The sequence below is a fragment of the Chiroxiphia lanceolata genome, chromosome 5, assembly GCF_009829145.1.
Source record: "Chiroxiphia lanceolata isolate bChiLan1 chromosome 5, bChiLan1.pri, whole genome shotgun sequence".
Taxonomy (NCBI): Eukaryota; Metazoa; Chordata; class Aves; order Passeriformes; family Pipridae; genus Chiroxiphia; species Chiroxiphia lanceolata.
The window spans coordinates 55,192,359-55,198,382 of NC_045641.1; the positions used below are offsets into that span (position 1 = coordinate 55,192,359).

General features: G+C 43.0%; 1 long non-coding RNA gene across 1 annotated transcript; it reads left to right on the forward strand.

Annotated features, from left to right (window-relative positions):
* Positions 1 to 225: 225 nt before the first annotated feature.
* LOC116787411 lies at positions 226 to 4,516 on the forward strand. Its single transcript, XR_004357282.1, has 3 exons — positions 226 to 237; positions 2,070 to 2,073; positions 4,355 to 4,516. It is a non-coding gene; the product is annotated as an uncharacterized LOC116787411 (long non-coding RNA).
* The last annotated feature ends 1,508 nt before the right edge of the window (positions 4,517 to 6,024 follow it).

Sequence of the window (6,024 nt, forward strand, 5' to 3'; positions counted from 1 at the left end):
AGGGACCAAGATACTTTTCTACAAGCAGAGAACATGTATTTTCTTTATTAATACATTTAAAAACTATTACGTAGAATTTAGTCACTCATTTCATATAACACTGAATCTCATTGTGGTGCAGAAAGAGTTTCATGGGACAGAAGAGAAATAGAGAGTAGAAAAATGGCCCTGCAGTCTCTACTCTGTTTGTCAGTAATGTTTTGTTATTACAAGAATGCTTGGAGTTATATTCTTTCTGTGCTGGACTGATAGATTGTGTTTTAATCTTTTGTAAGACCGGTTGTTTAGATCCCTTTTGCAAGGCTGTGGAGAAAATGCTCTTTTCATAAAAACAATCCAATTCTTCTGTAAATATCTGCTGTCATATTTATCCTTTTGGAATTAAATTCAAATTTTTTTTATTAAACTTGCTACCAGAGGAAGCAACAGTTGCAAAGACTGTTTAAATAGGTACCATTTGTGAATATAAACAGTTTCAGATTTTTTTTGTCTGAAGGCTTAAGTGGTTTCATAATTTCTGTTGCTGTTTTGTGAGTGTTTTTACACAGAAATAGAACAAAGCATTCTGAAACTACACGTAAACAGTGGAGAAGGGGGAAGAGGACAGTTATTTTAAAAAAAGGCTGGAGATTGGAGATCAGAATGGGAGGCTGTGAACACAAATGAATTACACATATGTGAGTAGCAAAAGGAGAGAGTCACTCTCTCCACATTTGGAAATGATAACAAATATCAGGCTGTCCTGTGATCTCCCAGTCCAGATTTGTCAATCCAAGAAGAAAAAAAAGATCAGTAGATCACAGTTTGGATCAGGATATGAGCCTTCAGTGAGCATGACAAGGTAGATGTCTTTACTGCAGGCAAGTGGTGGTTCATCAGGCACCGTCACATATGCCTCCAGATTTTTGCTGCTACTTAATGTCTGCTTACATGGGCCCTTAAAGATAAATCACTTAAAGATAAATAACTCACAATGGAAGAAAAAGGCAAAGAAAGAAGCAGAAGCACAATAAAGACTGCAAAATGAGAGAAAACATTTGCTAAGGAATGGATTAGACTCTACCCTAATGCACACCGCTCCACTCCTTACCACTGCATTAAGCATGTTCCCTTGAGCTGCATCCCTCCCCACCTGCTGCAGACACATCACCTCTCTCTTTCCTACCTTTCTACCCCTGTCTCTGGGAGATTTTGCATCAGCAACGCAAAACATGGCAGAGAGAGGCAAAATAACTTGCTGTTCCAAATCCATACAGGCACTGAGCTGAGTGCAACAGCTATGGGCACAGTCTGACCTCCCGTCTCCTCTCCGCCCATGGTGCTCTCGCCAGCACAAATGGCTGGTTGCCTGCACACCAAGCAGTGTGGTGCCACAGCCCTTCTTCAATGGATCTTGTTACCAAGGGTCGTTTGGTCTTAAAGATAAAAATTTAGGAGCTCACAGTTACCAGTGTTAAAATGTCTAAATTATCCCTTCAAACTTCATGAAAGAAAACCAAAACGAAACAGACAACCCTGCTGAGGTTCCAATAAGTTTGTGAAATTTTCTTCCAGTGCCATTTTGGGTTTTTTCTGCTCTCAGCAAGTGTCCTGGTAATACTGTGCAAACACACACAGCTGAGCGTTGCTGCTTTGTACAGCTTGTCTAAGCCAGGCTGGCAACAGGCACCCACCTCACCCACAGCTTTGAAAACTTCTCTGCAGTGCTATAACTGTGTCACAAGACTGGTCCTTGGGAATTTCCAGAACTTGCTCCCCTGTCTGAAAAACATTTCTTTGTCTTAGCTTAGCTGTCCTGCCCAACATCATCTCCCCCTCCACCAAGTCCTTAAAAGCCGAAGGCTGTATGAAGAATGACTTCAGCCTCACGAGATCAGAAGCTGTGGGTAGTCACACACAGTTATGCAAAGCCTCTGAGGTAAATGATGACACAGTGAGCAGGGAAGTGGGAAATCAGACCCATGTGGCTTTCCTGAGGGCTTTTTCATATTTTTTGCTTTGTTAAGTAGTCCCTCCCAAAAGTCACTAAGGGAAGTAAAAATGGGATCGTACTACTCCTCATTAATAAGCTCTGTTTTCACACAGCATAGATTCACCCCACATTTCATTTTTTTGGAGCACACAGGATAACAACTACCAATAAAACTTGTGAGTTGACTGTTTCATCACTTAAGAAGCAGTGCTTGAGTTGGCCATTTATTGCTTAGCTCTATTGTTCCCAAGTTGGAGCTGATAACAGTTCACAGGCAGGAGCTCTGGATGTTCATTTGTCTCCAAATTCCATCACTTGTGTATTTTGTTATAATTTAGTTATTTGAACAGGGCTTTTTCATCTCTCCCTGTTATACAGCCACAAATCTGCTTCCTCCAAGCTGCTAACTTACAGCAAACTCCTGATTCAGTCTGCAATTCCTTTGAGCTCTGAGAACTAAATACTGTGGTTTAAAAAAATTAAAACCAGAGATGAAACCTGACTGTTGTTCCATGCATCTGCTTTAAATTGGTTGTTCTGTTTATTTTAGAAACTTCAACTAGTGCAATGAAAAAGCAAGCATTCATTCTGCCGAATTAGTCTTGCTACACTGGGCTTTATGCTTGCTTCTATTTACCCTTCCTTTTTAGAGCATTGGTGCTCTAAAATTTTTGCCTTCACTGCAAAATCAACATGACTAACAATTAGCACGTGCCATTAAATTAAGTGCTACCTCTACACCAAATCCTGTGAGTTACAATCAGTTGTATTTTAGCTATGGCTGACTAGTCCAGGGCCCTCTCATCTAAGGATCCCTCATCAGCTTACAATATATCCTTGTTAGAGGGTGCATGCAGGCAAGTGCCATTCCAATGCTAGCAGCCCTTTGATGTCTTCCCATGGCTCTCCATGTGTGTCCAGCACTAATAGAAACACTCTTCCACACTCTACAGGGCTGGAATCAATAGTGAGATTCAGTTTTTCCAGGATTTAGAAAAAGAGGGGGAGCCACGGGGGTGCCAGGGCACATGTAATGAAGGGCAGGGACACCTCACTGCCTGGCCTAAGGTGGAACTCAAGATGGATGAGCTGAAAGAGAGAAACTCAAGTGTGGGCAATGCAGTTAACGATGGCGTGGACCAAGGGACAGATCTTCCATTTATGTTAGCCTTATTTCCTTACTCATACAACGCTGCCACAAATCAAAATAAAGCCTTAGTGTTATTTAATTTCACTTGAATGGTCTCAAGTCTTGGCTAGTCTTCAGCAGGTTGATGAATCCCTGTCACTTGTTTTTTTGGGGAGCTGGAATATTATCTCAGCACCACAGCTTTTGTGCTGTGATCTATGGACCACATAAGCAACTTGTAATTTCTTGTAAAGAGTCTTTAGAAGACAGTTAAATGTTTTGAAGCTCTATTGAGCAAGTCAATACAATGGACCTATAATCTCCAGAAGAGTGTCCCTATGTAACTGAAAACTCTGGCCTAGGGCTTTTGCCCTTGTTTTGAAGGGCCAGGGAGCTAATGGGCTCAGGGAGAACTAACAGCAACAGAGTAGATGCCCTACAGATGCTCTCCCACTGCATGTGTTGTACAGGGTCATTTGGTTGTCAACTCAGAGTTCACACAGCATTGCTCCCCTACAAATACCTGAAAAGAGGTTTTAGTGAGGTGAGGTTTGGTCTCTTCTCCCAAGTAATAAGCAATAGGACAAGAGAAAATGGCCTCAAGTTGCACCAGGGGAGATTTAGGTTGGATATTAGGAAAAGAAAATTTCTTCACCAAAAGGATTGTTAAGCATTGCAACAGGCTGTCCAGGCTATCCAGAAAATGGATAGATGTGGCACTTAGATTCTCTATCAACCGGCACCTCAGGAAGTCTTCCATCATCCCCATATCACCATTGGCCAATCAGAGCTCAAATCAGTCCAGCAGTTTAATTACCTAGGCAGCCTCATCTCCTTGGATGGTAAGATTGACGGAGAGATAGACAACAGGTTAGTAAAGGCATATAGTGCCTTCAGAAAGCTTCATAAAAGAGTTTGGCAAAATAAACACTTGAAGAAAAGTACAAAGATCAGTGTTTACAGAGCCATAGTGCTGTCTACTCTCTTATATGGATCTGAATCTTGGGTCATCTACCGCCACCGCCTGCGACTCTTCGAATGCTTCCATCAGTGCTGCCTCCAACCAATCCTAAACATCCACTGGTCAGATTATGTGACCAATACATCTGTTCTAGAACAAGCAGCAGTCACAAGTATTGAGGCCATGTTGCTGAGAACACAGCTGCGCTGGGCAGGGCACGTCTCAAGGATGAAGGACCACCGCCTCCCTAAGATCCTGCTTTATGGTGAACTTGCCACTGGCTGCCCCAAAGAGAAGATACAACGACTCCCTGAAACAACATCTCAGCCTTGGCTGTATTGATCAACATAACCAGTCTACTCCGGCCTCCAATCGGGAGGTCTGGAGACACACCATCTATAACGCTGCTGCTTCCTTTGAGATCGCATGCAGGATCACTCTTGAGGAGAAAAGACAACACATAAAGGATTGTGCCTTGCAGAATATACCACATAAGGAGTCTTTCTGCTGTGCCTTTTGCAACCCGACATGCCTGTCTTGCATTGGCCTTTTTAGCCACCAGCATGCTTCTAACAAACGTGGGTAGAGCCCTCCTCAAATCTTCATTCGTGAAGCCCAGCCATGATTATGAGATGTGGCACTTAAGAACATGGTTTAGTGGCAGACTTGGCAGTGTTGTGTTAACAGCTGGACTTGATGATATTAAAGGTCTTTTCCAACAAAAATTATTCTATGATTTTATAGGTGAGGAAAGCAAGGTTCACGTATTTGATGTCGAGCAAGAAACTTTACTGGCGGGGAGGTTACGGGTACTTACAATTTAAGGACAGGGGTTTTGCCCCATGCAGTCTGCACAGCCAACATACAGCCTGAAACTACCTTTCTCACAAGTCACTGAGCTGCTTCTTACCACCATCACACTGCAGATGTCAGTGCCCTGCATTCAGGTACCATGCCTGCTTGACTTAAGGGGCTGTATAGTGTCGTTTCCTCTAGGAGCAGAAGGACATTTGAATGTGCTTGTCTGAAGGAACAGGCACTATCTCAGTAAGATTTGCATAGCAAATATAAGACATATATAAACTATACATAAGGTGATTTGCAGTTACTTAAATAGAAAGGCAGTGTAAACTGATGTATTAAAAAGTTCTAGTCCTAGGACAAAGGTATCTGCCCAGGTATTTGTCCCTCTGCTCCACTCTGGTGAGACCCCACCTAAAGTGCTGCATCCAGCTCTGGAGCACCCAACATAAGAAGGATGAGGACCTGCTGGAGCAAGTCCAGAGGAGAACCACGAAGATGAACAGAGGGCTGGAGCATCTCTCTTATGAAAACAGGCTGAGAGATTTGAGGTTCTTCAGTCTGGAGAAGAGAAGGCTCCCAAGAGACCTTATATCACCTTCCAGTACTTAAAGGGAGCTACAGGACAGCTGGAGAGGGACCTTTTACAAGGGCATGGAGTAGGAGGCGTGAAAGTAAGTAGAATCAGATTACATATAAAGAAGAAACTCCACTGTGAGGGTGGTGAAGCACTGGAACAGGTTGCCCAGAGAAGTTGTGAATGCCTCATCCCTGGAAGTGTTCAAGGCCTGGTTGAATGGGGCTTTGTTCAGTCTGGTCTATTGGAAGGTGTCCCTGACCATGGTGGGGGGTGGATCTAGATCATCTTTAAGGTCCCTTCCAACCCAGGCCATTCTATGTTTCTATTGTATGATTTGCACTGTAAGGGATGTGATAAGTTTCAGAAAGCAAAATATTAGCTTTTATTTTTCGAGTGAGTAGACAATCCAAGCTTGAGGCAAACTGCAGTAGTCTACTTGAGTCTGTGCAATGTCTATGTAATGTATGGGGATTTGACATCCAATTACATCCCAGGCCATTCCAGGAACAGAGATAATGTTTCTGGTGCCAGGCCAGGTTAAATGCATCTGGCACAATAGACCCTGCAGATGCTCAGTTGGA